Genomic DNA, 19,950 nt, shown 5'->3' with positions numbered 1-19,950 from the left:
ATGCCTTGCCTTATAGGCGGGTTCTGCGTCTGGCAGGGGTGGAAGACGCATTCTAGGTCCTCTCTATAGTTTGTTCCTCGGTCCTCTTCTTCCAGGAAGCGTAGGTTTCAGCCTGGCTTTTCTCCTAAGAGGTCTGTTCCCTCAGTGAAGGGCGCTCCCAAGAAAGGCTCCTGACAATCAATGTTATGGAGAGTGGCCGGTGGGAGGATTTCCTGTCTGACTGGCAAAGGGATGTTACTGATCGTTGGGTCCTGAATGTTGTGGAGAATGGATACTCCATAGAGTTTGATCTTGTTCTTCTGGATACTGGGGTTCCTCCAACTCCTTTGCCTGTTGAAGAAGGCAGACGAGGGGCCTTGGTAGATGGAGTTCGGGATTTGTTGTAGAAAGGAGCCATTTCCAGGGTGCCGGTGGAGGAATGGGGGAATGGGGCTTATTCTGTTCTGTTCCTTGTTCCGAAAATAACTGGGGGTTTTCGTCTTGTCTGGAATCTCAAATGGGTGAATTCTTGGATCAAGACTGTGCACTTCAGGATGTTGACCATTCAGGCTATTCTTCCTCTGATTGCTCCAGGGGAGTTTTTGGGATCTCTGAATCTTCAGGATGCTTACCTCCACGTGCCTGTCGCAGAATCCTCTCAGAGGTTTCTGCATTTTGCAATCGGTCCAGACCATTTTCAGTTATGTGTTCTGCCCTTTGGCCTAAAGTCCTCTCCCAGGGTGTTCACGAACGTACTGGCTCCTTTCATGGCTTTTCTGCATGCGGAAGGGGTGTTTGTGCATCCTTACCTGGACGATCTTTTGATACAGGCTCCAAACGCCGATCTCATGAGGATTCATGTGGCACGGGTCTTGGGGGTCCTCCAGGGTCACAGTTTCATGATCAATTGGGAGGAATCAGATTTGGTATCTTCCCAGACCTGGTGTTTATCGGGCTCGATTTCTAACTCTGCGAGGGTTGGTGACTGTATCGGAGAGGAGGTTGCAGGGCCTTCAGGATCAAGTGAACGCTGTGCTATCGCACGTGGCTCACAGGGCGCTTCAGTGGTTGCGGCTCCAGGGTCACTTGGCTTCAGTTATATTCCTGGTTCCTTGGGCCAGGTTTTGTCTCCTTTGTCTGGTCAACTGGTTGCTCTCCCGGTGGTCTCCGGATCCTTGCAATATTCTGGCCCGCATTCCTGTGTCGGATTCTATTTGCAGGGAGTTGGGTTGCTGGATGGTGCCGGCTCATCTCCAGATAGGGGTTCTTTTGTCTCCTCCGGTGCCTGTGGTGCCGACAACCGATGCCAGCCTCTATGGGATGGGGGGGCTTGGCTGGGGTCAGAACAGGTTCAGGGTGTTTGGTCTCTCCGAGAATCAGAGAGGTCATCGAATTGGAGGGAGTTGACTGCTGTTCGGCTGGCTCTGGTGCATTTTCAAGTGATCTTGTGGTGGCGGCTGTAATGGTCCAGACAGACAACTTGGTGGCCAAGTCTTATATCAACAGACAGGGGGGACCAGGTCCAGCTCGCTGAATCTGGTTGCACGGCCCGTTTTCTTATGGGCTTAGCGTTCTGTTCTGTCTCTTCGGGCTGCATACATTCAGGGGTCGGACAATGTTCTGGCGGATCAGTTGAGCAGGATCATTCCTTCCTCCTGGGATTTCTCCCTTCGGTTGTCTCTGTTCCATAGTGGGGTCGTCCGGTTGTGGACTTGTTTGCCTCCCCAGGGAATGCGAAGGTGGGGAGGTTCTGCTTCCAGTTTTGGTGTCCTCAGGCGTGGGCATTGGACGGTCTGACTTGTCAGTGGCCGCAGGGTCTTCTTTATGCGTTTCCCCATTTTCAGTTGATCAGATCCTTTCTTGTCAGGGTCAGAAAGGTGGGGACTCGGGTGATTTTGATCGCTCCCCGTTGGCCTCGTGCGAATTGGTTTCTTCTGCTTTGGCGATTGGCCTCCGGGACGGAGTGGGTTCTTCCTCTCCATCCCTCTCCACTGGTGTTTCCTTGCCTCTCCCGCGGATCATTGCAGAGGCTGCACTTGACGGCTTGGAGGTTGAACGGTGGGGTTTGACAGGGCTGGGGGATCCTGGTCCTTTGGTTGTGATTTTGCAGGCTGCTAGGCGCAAGTCCACGTTGCATTCCTATGGTCGTCAGTGGAAGGTTTTTTCATCTTGGTGTTTGCGGCAGCAGATTGACCTTACGGTAGCCTCTCTGTTTGTGATCATGCAGTTTTTGCAGGATGGGGTACGTATGGGGTTGTCTGTTGCTACGTTGCATGTGCAGTGGGCAGTGATCCAAGCCTTTAGGGGTCCATGGCGGAATTTGGAGGATGATGGTCATTTGATGGCCAGATTTTTTCAGGGTCTAGTGAACTTGTTTCCGAGACCTGTACATTCTTTTCCTGGCTGGAATCTCCAGTTGGTGTTGGATGTCTTGCTGGACCCCCTTTTCGAGCCTTTGGGGGACATTGATTTGAAGCATTTGACTTTGAAGGCTTGTTTTTTGGTGGCTATTACTTCGGCCAGGCGTTTGTGTGAGTTGCTCTTTTCCTTTTTGCAAAATTTTTCCAGATCGGGTTGTTCTGGTTCTGGTTCCCTCTTTTGTGCCTAAGGTGAATTCGGCTTTTCATGGACGGCAGGAAGTGATCCTCCCTGCCTTTTGTCCGTACCCTTCCACGGAGGAGGAGGCCGGGTTGCATGCTTTGGATATGCGGCAAGCCTTGTTGTGTTATTTGAAGGTGGTTGCTGCATTTCGAAGAGGGGATTCTTTGTTTGTTAATTTTGGTCCTGCGCGGAAAGGGGAGAAGCCTTCTACAGCTTCCCTGAATTGCTGGATCCGGTCTATGGTGCTGTTGGCCTATGATTTAAAAGGAGTGGTGCCTCCTTCTGGGATTAAGGGTTGTTCCACTCGGGGTATGGCTGCTATCGTGGCTGAGTTGCAGGGCGCTTCGGTGTTGGAGATTTGTAGGGCTGCTACTTGGGTGTCTCCCTCCAAGTTTGTTCGACACTACCGTATTGCTGAATTGGGTAGTTTGCAGTCTGTTTTGAGGCACAGAGTATTGTCCTCTATGATGGAACAGGGGTCTTACTGTGTCTTGACTGGTTGTAATTAAATGTCTTTTTTGTGCATTGTAACTCAGATGTCTGTCTCCTGATTTCTTGCTATGTCTCATTGGTTACTAAGGAAGGCAAGGGAAGGACGGGAGATGATGCGTCCATTACTTATCGTTAATGGCATTAATCCTAGTCCTACTCCCTCACCTTTTCTCCCTCCTGGTACAGGACAACTGAGTTGCCTTTGGCTTGTTTCTGTACAGGAGTGGGCTGGGGCAGGGGGGACCTTTTAAAAATAGAGGGGAAGGGTCTAGGTGAGGCAAAGGGGCCTCATTAGTTACTAAGGAAGGCGAGGGAGTAGGACTAGGAGTAATGCCATTAACGATAAGTAATGGACGCAGCACAATCTGTGCTTGACTAACCCGCCGATTCTGACGGTGCACTTCTGTGCTAAACCCTGTGGAAAGTCACTTCCTGCATAGTACATCTATCTTAAGAGGAGGGTTCTCATGCATCCCGGCCTGCCCACCTTCCAAAGCCCTTACACATGTTAGAAAACAATGATGTAGTTGGAACGTAGGGAACAGTCGAGGGGTGTCGTCAACACCCCCCCCCCTGCTTTACCAGGTAAAGCAGCGCTATGGTTATTGGTGGGCCTCTTCCGGCTGACAATGGCTCATAATTGACGTAAAGAGGGGGAAGGTGAGCAAAAGGAAGAATTGATGGAAATGAGTGAATGGTGTATGAGTGAGTGAGTGAAAGTATGGATGGATGGATAGATGCATTGATGAATGAGTTAATGGATAGATGTAAGGATGGATGAGTGAAAAGGCTGGATGGATGACAGTGAGAGGGTGGATGGATGAATGAGTGAAAGGATGGATGGATTTATGGATGGATGGATGAATGAATGGATGGATGAGTGAAAGGGAGGCTAGATGGATGGCTGGATGAAAGGATGGAGGTATGGGTGAATGAAAGGATGGATGGATGAACAGATGAGTGAAAGGGTAGATGGATGAGTGAGTGAAAGGATGGATGGATAGGTGAAAGGGTAAATGGATGGGTGGATGCATGAATGGGTCAAAGGGTGACTGGATGAGTAAAAAGATGGTTGACTGAGTTAAAGGGTAGATGGATGGATGAGTGAAAGAGTGGATGGATGGAGTGAAAGGGTTGGGAGATGAACAAAAGGATGGGTGGATGGTTGAAGGGATAGCTGGATACATGGAAGAAAGGGAGGTAAATAAGTGAAAGGGTGGATGATTAAGTGGATAGATGGATAGGCCTGAAGATGGATGTATGGGTAGGCTTGGATATGGATAGGGACGAATAGATGGACGGAATGGTGAAAGACTGAATGGATGACAGCCTAAAAGGGTGAAATGGTGGATATCAGCAGAAGGATGGAAGGATCAAATGATGACTGGATAGACGCTTGGATTGAAGAGACAGACAAGCTCTTCTGGGCAGGGTAGCGATGACTTGCTTTGTGCCTTAAGAGCTCTGGTTTAAAGTGGGGATATTTTAATGTTCTGGCTACTCCCTTGTGGAAGAACACCACTTGCTCGGTCTCATCACTGGGTATGAGTGAAACAGAACAGGTTTCTGTTTAACAGTCGTAATCATGGGACTTTCAATATTTGAGCAGAAAACTAGAAAATTAGACTGGATACTAAAGGGCCGCGCTATCAACAAAACTCATGGCTCAGTACTGTACAGTTGTGCTTACTTACTACATCAATAAATTAAATCTGCCACAGTGCTCTCTAGAGCACATATACAATTGTAAGCCATCATGCATACATTGGCAGGTACGATTTTGAATTCCAGCAAACTTCATATCAAAGGAAGAAATGCCTTGAATTTGAATTTCGGATGGAAACTTAAACAATATTTTCTCTTCCTACCTAGAAGGCGACATAAATAGACACCTGAACAAGTTTTTGCAATTACCAGTGTATAATGTAATAGATATAAATTTCTCCACGTCTATATCTCCCATTACCCCCTTGCAGCTCATTCTTCCATTCCGACTTACTGTGCAAAGCAGCCCCGAGCCTCTCGCTCTTAGCTACCATAATGCACCAGCAAAGAAAGCCATTTTTATTTTTCTTACTTCTCCTAAGCATCTTCTTCTGTTCTGTCCTTGTGTGTTGTCATCTGTCCATTCCGAGTGGGAAATGTCATTTGTATACAAACTCCTTCACCTTGAACTGATCAGGCGAATGTCTACGGGATACGTCTTATTGGATTTACTGGTACATTCAGAAATGTATAGTATCCTAAGCAACCTCGTTAAGAATTCGTAATATTTTGCATTTTGGTGTAACCATTGCAGGATGTGCACAAATCATATGTGACTCACATATATATTTTTGTTAGAACCTAGATTTTGATTGGTGTTAAGCAAGAAGAGATGTGTCCAGCCAAAGTGCACTTAGATATGATGGGAGCAAAAATACTTTGCACAATGTATACAAAATAGAAGTCACAATCACAGAGTCATAGATGCCGACCGCTTGTGCTAACAGCCTACTGCAGAAAATGAAAGCACGTTGCTAGGGGGCAAGGGTAGTGGAATTTGCAACTCAAAGTGATCCGTGAAAGCTGACATTCTTTACAACATAAGCCCACGGCAAACAGTGGCTGATACATACCATGTACAGTATCTGAAAACAGAAAATTCTATGTAAATTTCATAGCAAGTGTAATAGTAAATATATAGCCCTTGAAGAAGCACAACAGGGTAAAAACGCATAGCATAACTGACATTGCCAGCTCATCTTAATTATTGTCATCCCATCCCCTTTGCCAGTCTGAGTTATTGCATGTTCGTGGGCCAGAGCTTCATAGTGGCTCGATACACAGAATAGCCTCTGGCGCACAGACAGGTGGGTAGTGGGCAATACATGACTATATCTCGAGACGCAGTACTGCTGCAGTCTCATGTAGCACTTCCTGTTTTAGCATAGTTACTTAGGGACTTCTTACAGGAGATATTAAAATACTTTTAATCGTTGGCATTATTTGCCTGGACGCTGACTCATTTATGAAGCATATAGGTTAAAAGAATCTCCATAAGATGTATAAGATAATTTCTTTTTTACCATAGTACACGATTTCTGGTGTTTGTATGATGTAATGAGCTACCTTTATTACAGTGTTTTTAAGTGTTTATTTCCGGGGGCACCTGAGAGTATTTAAGCCACAAAGCAGTACCTCTTAACCAGAAGACAGTTTGTCAGAAGAGTCTCCACTCCCTTACTATTTGTTTTTATCCTCTAACAATAACCGAGTCACTGCAAAGTACATGTCTGGCTATAAAAAGGAAATGTGAAGATTGTTTTTCGCAAAATTGCTCAGTAATTGTTCCCCTGGCAACATAACTCCAGGAATGTGAGAAAGGTTAATATAGTCCAGAGTCTCCAAGTCAACAAGAGAATCGTCCAGCACAGAGCTCTATGTAACTGGTATTTCATTTATTTACCACGTTTGTGACCAATTTATGTTCAGAGGCAGGAGTGAGAGAGCCTGATAAGTTATGGTAGAAGGATGACCCGGTTTTACATGTTTATTGCAGCAAACAGGGCTTTTGGACCTGGCCATTTTTGCAGGGTCATTTCCCAAACGGTTTGCCTTCCTCCTCCTATTTTCTGACCTCTTGTTGTTGGCTCTAGGACTCTGGGCACTCTATCACTGCTGATCGGTGCTAAAGTCCATGTGCTCTCCCATCTAAACGTGGCCTACACCTGATTGGCACATTTAATTTACCTGTCAGTCCCCTGTGCAGTGGTGTCCCTTATACCCATGGCATGTAAATTAAATGCTGCTAGTGATCCTGCAGTGCAGCTTGCACCACCCACAGAAGTAGCCTTTCAAACTTGTCTCAGGCCTGCCACCGCAGGGCCTGTGTGTGCAGTTACTGCCACGGGGACCTGGCATCTAAATTTATTTGCCAGACCTGGAACTCCCCTTTTAGTACATAGAAGTCACCCCTAAGGTAGGCCCTAGCTATCCCTATGCACAGGGAGCTGTGTATGTAAAAGGTAGGACGTATGTTGTTATGTACTGCATGTCCTAGTGGTAACAAACAGCCTATTTAGATTTTCACTACTGTGAGTGCTGCTCCTCTCATAGGATTGCATTGGAAATGTCCTAACATATATCTAAGTGGTATTGTCTGATCTATATGGGGTGGCATAGGCATGTTTAGTATGGTTGGAATGGTAGTGAGAAATGCTGCTTATTGGTGTAGGTGGATTTTTTATAACCATTATAGAAATGTCACTTTTAGAAAGTGCGCATTTCTCTGTGCTTATGACTCAGGTGTTTTGCAGCTTGACTACAATCTACATCTGGGGCAGAGTGACAGCTGGGCTTTGTGCATACTTTTCATCCAGCCTGTACACAGGGAGGGTGGAGGTGTAACAAGAGTACATCTGCATACTGAATGGTCTTCCTGGGCTGGGAGAGGTAGAGGTGGAGTACACCTGCATCTGTAAAGGCTGTGCCCTGGCCTCACACAAAGGGCTTCTTTACCCCCTACTGATATCTGGAGCCAGTGCTGGAGAAGAAAGGGTACATTTCTGGAGCCGGTTAGTGCTGGTTTGAACCCCCTCTCCCCCTTTTTTGGAAGCTGCACAAAATGAGTATAAGTACAGTGGGCCGTCCCCCACATTTGGAGACAATGAAGGACACTTTATGGTCTGGACACTGGATGCTGATGGAGGGACTTGCTAGGGACTGCGTTGGGACTGCCCTGCTGTTGGACTGACCTGTGACCTGCTAGGCCACTAGCGGGACTGCCACTGCTCTCTTACAGACCCTTGTGCTGTCCTGCTTTCCCTGGGCCCTGCAGCCTTGTGTCCCCACAGCTGTCTCCAGAGGCTGGGTGGTGTGCCCCTCCCCGCTTTCCTGCATTTCTGGTGCTGGTACCTTCTGCTGGGCACGAGTAGAGTACCACCCTGGCTATTGTGGAGAGCGTTATGGGGAGCTCAGCTTGAGAAGAGCTCTTTAACCCTTTTTCCTTGGCTGATCGTGAAGAGCACGCCACCCTTTTTCTTCTACAGCACATGAAGAAAGCATTTTACTTTAATTAGGGACCTGTGTGGGCACGAAGGAGTGCCCGTGCCACTCTGCGTGTGGTGACCCCACCCTTTGAGAGGAGTGAAGAGGAGCCTGTTGGCAGCTTTTACAGAGCACGGATGCCACATGCTCCTTGTTGTGCCCGAGGGCCCAAGCACGCACCCATTTTGGGAGTCCGGCACCACCGCCAGAAATCTGCATTGCCTAGCTCTGCCCTGGGGAGCCACACCCACCTCAGCAGCAGCCGATCGTGGCTCCCAGGACGACCGGGAAGAGGAGACCAGCATTGCCACAGGTGTGCTGGCTCGGAGGGACCGAGCGCGGCATGGTGTGCATACCCAGGGAGCCCTTCCTGCCCTGGTCCGCCTGTGACCCTGCACTCCTGACAGATACAGTAGGGCGCTGCCCCTGGCGAAGAGAGTCACTGCTAGTTTGAGGAGCTGCACTTCGGAGAGGACCAGCGGAGACCTCCCCTGCGAGGAACCTGCAGCTGCTGCAGTGGCCCTCTCTGTTCTTCGCAAGCAGGTGACCTGGCGAGATGTCCCCTGCAAACAAAGGAGCGGTTACCCTCCTTTCCCCCTTTCCCCTTTCCAGGGGAGGCTTCCGGAGTGCGGTAGCCTCAGTGTGTAAAAGACATGGGTCATGAGTATTTGCTGGCCACAGGTGAGGCAGGGTATTTTCTGGGGTGCGACCACCCGGGTTGGGAGCAGGGACGCAAACCTTAATTAAACGGAGGTACCGCAGTCAAGATAATAGGAGCGCTGAAGTTCCGACGGACCAGAAGAGTATTTTTGGGCAATTATCGTTCACCCTCCAAAGAAAGTGCATGTGCGCTGCAACCCTCGTGAAGGAGGTGTCCGCAAGGATTCACTCCCTGACGTATAATCCGCTATGATAGAAGTGTTTTTTATTTCCTTAGATTGGCCAGGATAATGAGTACGATCTCAGGGGTGGGATGATAGGCACCTTGGTGCTCCTTTCATGGTGTTCTAGTAACCCTTGTGCATTTCACCCCTAGCTACTACATGCTCGACCCTGATGTTTTTCTCCTGATGGGCGCCAGATGGGAATGTTCTCTCTATTTGCACACATGGTGATGTCTTGGCATTTCTGATATGTTTATTCTGACATGTGCCTTATTGGTGATAATGATGGCCTGACTACTGCTTGTGTTATAGAATCCCAGTAACCTATGTGTTTACCTGGCTACTGCTTACTTTTGCACAGTACTAGTAACCTGTGTAATGTTCTGACAACTGGTCGGGTAGCAAGGTATTACTAATACATGTTGTGTTTGATCTGATGATATTTTATGTAATACAGTATATTTTTATATAACTTGTTGTAGTGTTTCCTTTGTGGTGCATTTATTGTGTCACATGTGTTGTGCAAATGCTTTCCACATTGCCTCTGGGATAAGCCTGATTGTTCGTTCCAAGCTACCAAGGGGGTGCACAGGGGTTATCTTGGGTGTGTAACTCCCTTGCCCTGACTAGAGTGGCAGTCCCTGCCTGGCTGAGGTACCCACCCTAGCCAACCATGAATTCCATTTCTAATAGAGGCCGAGCAGTCCATGACATGTGTAGAGGAAATTAAGAAGAAGAATGAGAAAACTGTGAAGGTGCACATAATTGGAAGTACGAAATGCCAAAAGTCAAGAGGAAAAGAGTTGACTCTCAAAGGTCATTGGGGGTTGGGTGGGGGTTGGGGGCGGGGGTGTAGCTAACCAATCTCCAGGACAGTCGTCTCTGTTTTGGGCTCTGCTCCTGCCCTGTCGCCAAAGCTATTATTTCCCATGTATGAAATATGGAGTGCCTAATATTCAGATGTCTTGGTCTGTGGGTGTTACACCTGCTGGGTGTTTGTGCACCGCTGAGAGCAGAGTGGCCCGAATTTCTACACAAGCACTTGCCCCTAATAATGTACGAAAGCACCAGCTACATCCTGTGGTAGCTTAGTCCTCTGGTGGTGAGGTTGACTTAGCTGACCGAAAGATGTGCCTGAGGCTTACCGGAGTACTCTGGAGACCCCCCAAGGGAAATTTGACATCTGGTGTGTCTCCTGGAGGTGAGGACAGCGGTGGCAAAAGAGACTAAGGGGGTCATTACGACCCTGGCGGCCGGCGGTAAGCTGGCGGTAAGACCGCCAACAGGCTGGCGGTGTTTCGCCAGCTATTATGACCGTGGCGCAATAGCCACGGCCATACCGCCGGCCCCTCCAACATACCGCCAGAGGGCAGCGGTGCAAGCACCGCTGCCCTGGGGATTATGAGTCCCCGACCGCCAGCCTGTCCGTGGCGGTAAACACCGCCATGGAAAGGCTGGCGGTAAGGGAACTTGGGGTGCCCCTGGGGGCCCCTGCACTGCCCATGCACTTGGCATGGGCAGTGCAGGGGCCCCCAGGCATAGCCCCGTCGCGCATTTCACTGCCCGAATTTCGGGCAGTGAAATGCGCGACGGGTGCTACTGCACCCGCTGCACATCAGCCGGCAGCAATGTTGATGTGACTTTTCCGCTGGGCCAGCGGAAAAGTCATAATAGGGAGCCAGGAATACCGCCGGCAATGGCGGTATTCTGGCTCCCGCAGCCTCGGCGGTCTTTTTGAAAGACCGCCAAGGTTGTAATGAGGCCCTAAGTGTAAATTTGGCCAGCAGGAGTAACACATACTGGAGGGCCAGAGAATCTGTTTGCTGACCAGGTTGCATAGTGACGGACTGCTTTGTATTTTGTGCTGGTGAAAGCGTAAGTGGAAAAGAGGACTTTTTGTGCTCAAATCTTTGACCCAAAGGAACACTACAGAGGGCACAGCAGTGGCGTCAAAAGGGCCTGAAATAAAATTGTTTCATGTTGAACCCTTCATTTTGGCAGCTCTTAGGGATGTGCAAGGCACCACACGGTGGATAGATTCTAAAGTCACTGTATTAGAGTGATCATTTGATTTGCTGAAAAAGCATTTACACAACACAGAGTAAGCGGTTGGGTCTTCGGAATTAAGGGTCCTGGCGTGGAAAATTTAGCCTTGGGTTCAGAAGAAGGAGCCAAGATGAGTCAGAAATTTGAGGCGAATGCATACTCCATAATCATCAACTGTGAATCAAAGGTGAAGATGTTGGACAATGCTGAAGCTACGAGGGTCTAAATCCTGGGTCCAACTGCGGGTGCGGATGACTTTAGTGAAGAGGTTCAGTGCGTTCCAAATAGAGAATTATTCAGCGATAGTATGACTGTGGTAAGAGCCTCGTGCACACCTACTAGAAGACCTCAGGAAAAAGCGCTGAATCTGGGGATGATAATGGCAAAGCTAGCTGACTCGAAACAGTGAAAGCTGTAGGGGAATGAGGGGAACACATCTTACTGTGAAAGGCTTCAAAATTCGCATTTTGTAGAACTGAGGCATGTGAGCCTGATGAAACTGGGCCTGCAGGTGATAAAAAAAAGTCTGATTTCCATCTGTGTTTCGGGCTGTTTATGGTTGCCTGCTTTCAGTATGAGGTTGAGGGGAAGCATTTGTGTTCTCTCAACCTGAGGCGGTCAAAAAGTTTCTGCCTACCAGAAGAGGAGATGAGGAAGGTGCTCTTGAGAATATTGAAATGTATATATTTTTTGAGTCATATTTCAAGCTGACAGTCATTCTCAGGGTCTATTTGAAAATTCCTGTAGTCTCAATTTCAAATTTAATAAAATTAATAAAAAATGGATGTAAACCGTGTGACCTACGGGGGTTAACCCCTTTGAAATGGTATGGTATTTTGAAGTATGAGTGGAGTACAAAGGCTTCTTTCTATATAGAGGGAAAAGGGGATACCATTCTATGCTGGCCTCACCATAAATTGTTAGGAGTAAAGTTAGATCCAAACGCTATTCAAATAGTTCAGATTCATGAGAGAAGATAAATGAGGATAAGGTTGCTTTTAGGTCTAAATTTCTAGACGTGTTCAATGGAAAATTAAGTTGCTTGAAAACCTATACAGTTAAGATTACATTCAAAGCAGACTGCAAACCTGTTATTTGTAAAGTAGGAAACATCCAGTACTGACTAGAGTTCCACTGTGGAAGGAGATGGTTAAGGTACACAAACAAGAGTGAATGCAAGTAAATAGTTGCCTCTAGGTATGTTTGCGTTGAAACCAAGGGTTGGGAGCATTTATCTCTTATTTGGTTTGTGGGAACTAAACAAGCATGTAGTAGTTGATCATTTCACGCTTTTGGTTCTGATATTATCCGTGCTATACTGCTGGAGTACTATATTGTAGTTCATTATATGTTTGGGGGCTATTTGTAACCATGTTTTGTCCATCTCTACTTCTAATGTTCTCTGCTCTGACTTTGTTCTGCACAGCTGCCCTTGTGTCAGGTGTGTCTCTTTTGAAAACCCCAGCTGGGCCTGGTGTCAGTGAGGGGCATTCATTGACTGTACCTAGCTCTTCCCGTGGTACTAGTGATCTTGTGTTCTGTGTGGTCAGACTGAAAGCAGAGCATTATCTTGATCCCTTCTTTGCCATCATGTGACATGGCCATAAGTATTGCATCCCAGGCATGGGCTAAGTCAAGCTTTCTCAGCTTTTTTGATGTCCAAGTGTAACAACATGCTTTCACATTCACCCCACTTCCGTATCTCCAATCTCCGCCTTGCCAGCCTACCTCTCCCCACATCATTGCTGTTTACTGCATCACCAGTATGAAGGAAAAATTTGCAAATATGCTCGTAGACTTTTTATTTTTAGACTGGAGGAAGAGTCCTAACAGGCAAGCCTCTGGTGACAACTGGACCCATCTGCTGGTGGCCTCCATTAAAGGTTAAAATCTCTCTCTCTCTCTCTCTCCACCCCATCCATACCTCCATTGCCCCCTAACCCCCCCCCCACACCATATGGAAAACTACAGAATCTGCATTCCTGCATCTCGGCCACAATGCATCTGTCCCCGGATATTATTAATATTAATTCATTTGAGGATTCATATTATTTAGCTTTCCTGGAAACTCAAAGAGCGGTGCTCAGTATTTGATCCCCATCTTCCTCTTCAGTTCTTGTCTTACCAAAGCCTGCTTCTCAGTTTTCCCTTAGTTCTTCTAGTGAATATTTACATAGAGAATTATCCGACCCAACAATGATCTTGCTTTCTTTGCTTTACCTATTGTGCACCCATTGTGTTTTAATTCTGTGATTAGTGACCCATACATTGCTCCGCAGGGATGTCATTTCTTTTAACTCAGTCTCCAAATTGTTCGACAATACCACACTCATGAATATCCCCCTTCGATTCTACACCCTTTTCCACCCACACCATTACCCAGCTTGTGCCTTTTCCTTTAAGAGCTCCAGGAAGTCCCATCATTAGCATCCAGGTGCATAGGACACTGATGTGTGTGTTCTTTGGAACCAACGTACTCGTCAAGGCCCAAGGACCTTTGTTAATCATGACAAGGTTTAAGAAGGACACCTGTCGGGATTTTAATTTCCAGACCGGTGTCCCTCTGAATCACCTAATGATTAGGCTGCCTGTTGTACCTCACCTCCCTGATAGCAAAGCTCATATTCAAGGGTAACCAGGACACCCCGTGTCATTGCAGCGCTGCATACTCAGTGCTACCCAGCATCTGTCAGAGCTTCACACAAAATCCGATAGTATGGTATTGAGCTCTTGGCAAAGCCTTTGCAGGATCAGAATTGGAAAGTTTCCTAAATAATATAGAGGCTACGAGAGGACTGCCTTTTTAGACTTGGATATTCGCTCAATCACTACAGTAAAAGGATCTCTAGAAACGGACCCTTCCTCTTTAGCACGGTTAGCGCAGGTCTAACATTTGCATCTGTTACGTCTGAATTATGGTGGTAGAGTTGGAGCTGCAGATAAAGAGATGTGGCAGTTTCCATTTCAACCTTTGACGAGGGCAATGTATCCCTGCTTATAGTGGAAAGTAGCAAGACGATGTTGGATGTATTCCAATTTACTTTAAGGCCCGATATTTTAGCAAACTTCTCCAATACTTTAATAATCTAGTTGGCTTTAATGGTTACATCACTGAAGACCGTACTATGTTGTTACTATAGAGGGAGTGGATTTGAATCCCCTCTGATGATTATGATCCTGTTTCTGACTTCTGCCCCAGTACATTTACAAAGGACTCTGTCTTCAAAGTGAATATCTGTGCCGTATGCTTCCTTCAACTTCATTATAAGAAATTACATAGGCAATAAAAACTCCTGCTGTGGTGTTAGAGTACAGAAATGAAAATAATTTAAGGAAACCAGACCCTAATCCCTTTTTCAGTACTGCAAGCAAGAACCCTCAATTTAATGTGTGATATGTCTTTCCTGCATCTGTGAACATCATCACCTCTGGGGGTTGTTACGTTAATTCACCCATCACCTAGAATAGTCACCTGATGTTAATAGATGTTTGTACCAATTAATACATCAGCCCTGGTCCGAGGGTATTGGGTTTTAGTGCAAGATGCACAATAGCCAAACTCCTACCCATGGTTTTATAATCAGTTTTGAGCATTGATAGGGGTCTGTACCATGCCTTGCCTTCCACGCCCCATCTGGGCGTGGGCAAACACACAGTAAGGTGTTTGTGAGTTGTGTAGGCAGGGAGTGCTCTTGAAGGGCTGCATTAAACCTTTCACCCAACAGAGGTGCTAGTATGTCTATTTATGTGGATCAGAATAAAAAAGGCAGCAAAGATAGCTCTTTACACTCCACCCAGGTCACCAGGTCCGATGAGCGAAATACTTACCTCAAATTGGATCGCTGTTTTCACACTGACACTAGTCTCACATGGTAAATGCACCCAAAAGAAAGAATGGGGCCAACCTGGAAGGATAAACAAAGAGATGAAAATATAGAGGACTATCACAAGAAGATAAAGAACATCAAGACGGGGGCGTCAGTGCCAAGGAAAACACTGAACACTCACCAAGTGACGCATTAAAGAGGAACATGCCAAAGAGAGAGATGGCTGCTGGGGAGCTGCAGGAATGTGAATGGCCTGATGCAGGGAAATGGGTAAAAGGAACCAGATGCTGAACCTTAGAAGAATATGAAGACTCTGGAATACCAGGGGTACAGCACTAGAGACACAAACAACGCCTACATTTGGTGGTTCCCTGCATTCTGTGGAGTCAGAAAGACATCAACCTCCTAGTCACGGTCCAAGGACAGATCGAACAAGGCAAATGGCTGGAGGGAATTAGATGGGAGTGAGAGAGCGGGAAAACAAAATCTGAATACACTGTTTTGAAGTTATGGTAAACGAAGATATAGCATTAGGAGGAAAGTCAAAGCATTAACTAAGTGGAATCACTTAACTTTTTGTTGTGTGTGTTCTCCTGAAAGACAAGCTAATTTCTGACACAAGCGAAGACATCAAACCTGGCCAAACAGCAGTTATTGTGGAAGCCCTAAGAAAAAGAAGAAAAAGACAGGAATACTAAGCACAACATTGGTTAAAAAATATATCTAAATATTTTTATTATGGCTTCTCTTAAAAAAGTATAACAAATGTAGATATTAATAAAAATAATTCGTTGTTAAAAAGGCTGAAGGTGCCTTTAGACCACTCACAGAGGTGTACCCTACTAATCACGTATTTCTACTCCCAACCGCAGCAACAAGGTTGTTCTCTGCCAACATTAGCCATTGGAAGAACTTCTCAGACCTGCTCATGCAGTAATTTAGGGCACTGTAGGCTCACGGCTGCGAACGTCACTGGATGTGAAGCGTGTTGTTGCCAGGAGGGGTATATGGCTCAGCAACTCAGCTCGTACTGTAACAGCAGGCTCCTCTTGCCGTGGGTTGCGGTGGAGACTGGCAGTGGTGTCAGCTATTCACCATCTCTCACCGTACCCTAGCAATACTGAAACACAGGTGCTCCGACCCAGTACCCTTTCCATGTGTCAAGGCCGAGAGTATGTGCCAATGCTGTCCATATCAGGCCCCAAGCAGGTAGCCCTTGAGAGGTGTTGCTGGGTCAGGTCCCTGTCCCTCCTCTTTTTGTCCAATCATGGCTCGCGGTGATTCCTGGTGGTGGGGCAGCGCACGAGGGTGGGAGGGGTGGGGCGGATTGGGAGTGGGGGGATTTATAACATTAAAAAAATATATTATAAAAAAAAAACTACCTCCCCTCTCGCACGGCTCCTCTTTCCCTTGCTGTGTCGGCAGCAGGCAGGCACAGGCTCCCAGCCTGCCCTGAGGCCAATCCTGACGATGCTTAAAGCAGCGTCAGGATTGGCTGGGAGCGCCCAGCTAGGCCGCTCCGAGGGAGACTGTGAGCCTGTGCAGGCTCTCTCCAGCCCAGCAACTTTGTTGCTGGGCTGAAGACAGCCCTGTGTGCATGTGTGTTTGGCTGGCCCGGGCCGGCCGGCCAAACACACATGTGCTTTGAGGGGAGTGCCCAGAGCACTCCCCTCTGCTCGTCAACCCCAATTCCCCACCCCTTTCACAAGGAAGGGATCATAAAAAGAGTTTATTATCCCTTCCTTGTGAAATAATTTGCAGCAGTTGCTGCTGGTGGGGGGGGGGGGGATGACGCTCCTCTGCCCCCATGGAGGAGCCGCCCCTGTTGTTGTCCTCTGCGCTGGAGCTGCTTGAGATGTTCCTTTTCGGAACCACTTCTCCTTTTGTCTCCAGAGTGGACAACTGCTGGACTCCTTTCAAATAGGCGCCACAGCGCTGTCTCCCTCTCAGGATTTTTGCTGGCTTGTGACAGTTTTCTGCAAGTGGCCAGATTCAGTAACGGATCATCCTGGCAGAGCACACCAAGGAGCTCAAAGGCATCCTTCTGCTGAAGGATATTGTGTGGTTGGGGTGGAAGGCAGCGAGCACCGTAAAAGTTGTTTCACACCATAGGCTGAAAGTCCAAACCCTCTAATAGGGTCATTGATGCCACTGTGTTAGACTCATTAGGTCATTGCAGGTGCTGCTGGGTTTGTGGCTAGTAGTTTTGATGTAGGTAAATACTGATACTGCAGAGTTGCGTATTTCCCCATGGAAAAATTAAGACTCTTTTAAAACATTTGTATGTGCGAATGGGGAAATGACAGTTTAGCTGGAGAAATTTATTTAGGGAAAAACACAATGTCTGTGCAAACTTTGTATACAAGATATAATTCCGAATAGGGCACAAACACCTATTTGTACCCAACTCGGAGTGACTAGCCCAGTTGTAATTAGGACTGTAGTAGAAAATCCAGGAGTGAGCCAGGAATATACAGGGGATACTCCTGGAGTTCATTAGATAAGTCAGCTACAAGAGCAAATCATACCTGTTTATAGCTAAGTCTTGTGACCCAGGGTGAGAAAGTATTACAGTAGAGGGATTGATACTATCTGAGAGTCTCCTGTTATTGCAAATTTTCCTATTGTGTAGAATACAAATTGGTGCAACAGGGAATATCAAGGGAAGAAGCTGTAAAGATTAATAGCATAAAATAACATAAACACTAGGTGAGGAAGTGGGCCAAATGAAGGAGGGTGACGATGCTAAAGGGGACAACTTTGTGTGCTCCCCCTCCATATGTTTACAGTTGAGAATCGTTAGATTTATTCCTACTGGGAATCATTTAAAAGGATATCTAGCAAATGCTAATCCATTTACACCTGCATAGATACATGCTATGACTGCATGCATTTATGCAGGTAGTATAAATCCTGCATCCGGGCTGAGAATAGGGCATTACAAGGCATGGTTAGCAGCAGCAGCAGCAGCTGGTAATATACAAACGTGGTGGGGTGAGCGAAGTGCCCCACTGCATCCCAATACAAACATAAGACAAGCATGCAAAGTAAAAACACTTGCATGCATTATATTAACATTAAAAAAAAAATGTTTAAATGTATTTCCCCAGGCTGTGTCTGCCACAGTCTGTGGCTCCGAATGGCACGAGTGGAAGAGGAAACTTCCCTAAGCAATCTAGGCGCTGCTGTCATGCTGTTGACCAGAATGAGAGCAGCACCAAGATTGGATTGAGCAGGCTGGCTAGAAGCTCTTTCAGGCCCTTTAAGCTTGTGCTTGGTGTCCACCCAGCTGTCCAAGGCAGTTGGGTGGAGAGCTTCAAAGTGATTGTGTCAGTTTGGCCAGCGCAATTCTGTCGGCCTAACTGACATGCGCACTTTGCAGTGTCTGGTTAGCACTGCTCTAGTACTCCATTCAGTAGAGGACACGCTCCTCTCCTCATTTCTCCTGTCTCTGGGACAGGCTGACGGCCATGGCGCACCTTGTGAAAATTCAAATGACAATAAAACATTTATTGCCATTTTACTGTTCACATTTAGCGTGGTTTCGGGCAGAGGGGTGACGCTCCCCCGCCCTCATGGAGAAACCGCTGCTGATGGTTAGCCTTGGTAATTGTGAGTGCCCATAAACCTTTGAGTTTGTGAGCATTTGAAAACTCCAGTCTAGCCCGTTCACACCCTGGAAACAGTCGCAGATCTGCATCTACAGAGATCTTGAACACATTCCTTCCCAGGGATGGTAGAGGAACAGAATATCCCCGAACTTGATGTGATTGTAAGGAGAAAAAAAGTTCTTATATCTAGATTCTGTCTTCCCCCAGTGGAGATTTTTTCTGTCCGTACGATTTCATGTTGCAGGAATACTAGCGTCAGGAAAAGTCACATTACTTTCCAAGGAGTGTGTATAAACTCTAACACTGAGATACTAGTGAGAAGCTCTGTGAATTACAGAAAGGCAAAAACACAGTTTAAAAGGGAGAATAAGTCCCTGCACATACATATGCATTGTTTTCTGAATTGGGCCCTCTGTGTTTCTTTTGGAGAAGTAAAGATGGTCTTGTAACAATGTTATGTCTAATTTGAGGCCAACAAATACAAATGTGAAGAACTATCAATATGTTTTGTAGAAATGTTTTTATTCTGGCAACAGTTTCTCTGCTCTTATTGCTAAGGGATTTTCAAAAACATTCAAGTATTCATTGAATATGGACACGTGCTGTATATCGTCAACAAATACATGGGAACATTCACTGGGGCAGTGTAGATCGTGACTCTTTGAAGAACAATCAGTGTTTTAATTGAGTGAAATTATTGCAAGATTGAGCTAATTAATAACTGACTGGTGTCATTCTAGGCTGTATGTGCCACTTTTCACTGTAGGTTCATGGAAATGTTGAATCACTGCATGAATCTGTAATTGCTCATACAGTTGGCTAGAACTGTGCTAATGAGTGAGCGTTTTAATAATTGTTGGCAAAATATATGTTGATAAGAAATCTTTACCGCATTAACAATTGTATCTGAAATCCAAAAGCTTGAGTAGGCCAAGTTAGCACTGAAATATCACCTTTTCCGCATCTGGGTTGGAAGTAGTAGAAGGCAAGTAGCCAAACTAAATTAGTGGGTTTGAGCCTACTAAATACTTGGACCAAAGTGAAGCCAAATGTTGTATCATAGCGGGTCCCTGGAAGCAGTGTTTGGTGAGGTTACTAGTAAGGAATTTGTTCTGGCTTCTGAGGGACAGGACTTGCATCTAAATAATGTCGACATGCATGAAATGGGAATGTAGGGATGGAGATCTGCTGTCCTTCGCCTGCCTCCGGCCCTGCGTTCGTACGCATTTACAGGTGGTCCTAACATGCCTCCTGCATCTTAGCAATGCAAGAGGTTTGTGTGATCTCCGGAAATGTGCATTTTTGAAAGCAACCTTTCAGTACTTAAGTTACTTCGCAAAATGAATGGTAGGTTGCAAACCAGCCAGTGTGCAAGAAACACTGAACGGTGTGCAACCTGTTCTTTGTACATTGGACCTATAACCTTGACATGGTCCAAGCCTTTCAGCTTGCATGGCTCAGTGTTCAGCGTCTGCATCAGCA

General features: G+C 46.6%; 1 protein-coding gene across 1 annotated transcript in view; it reads left to right on the top strand.

Annotated features, from left to right (window-relative positions):
* ACYP2 (acylphosphatase 2) overlaps positions 1 to 19,950 on the top strand; it is a 735,995-nt gene that overhangs the window by 117,397 nt on the left and 598,648 nt on the right. The window lies entirely within an intron of this gene.

The sequence above is a fragment of the Pleurodeles waltl genome, chromosome 5 (genome assembly GCF_031143425.1).
Source record: "Pleurodeles waltl isolate 20211129_DDA chromosome 5, aPleWal1.hap1.20221129, whole genome shotgun sequence".
In the NCBI taxonomy this organism is placed as follows: Eukaryota; Metazoa; Chordata; class Amphibia; order Caudata; family Salamandridae; genus Pleurodeles; species Pleurodeles waltl.
Note: the sequence above shows the minus strand (reverse complement) of the source record. Positions and strands in the feature narration are given on the sequence as shown.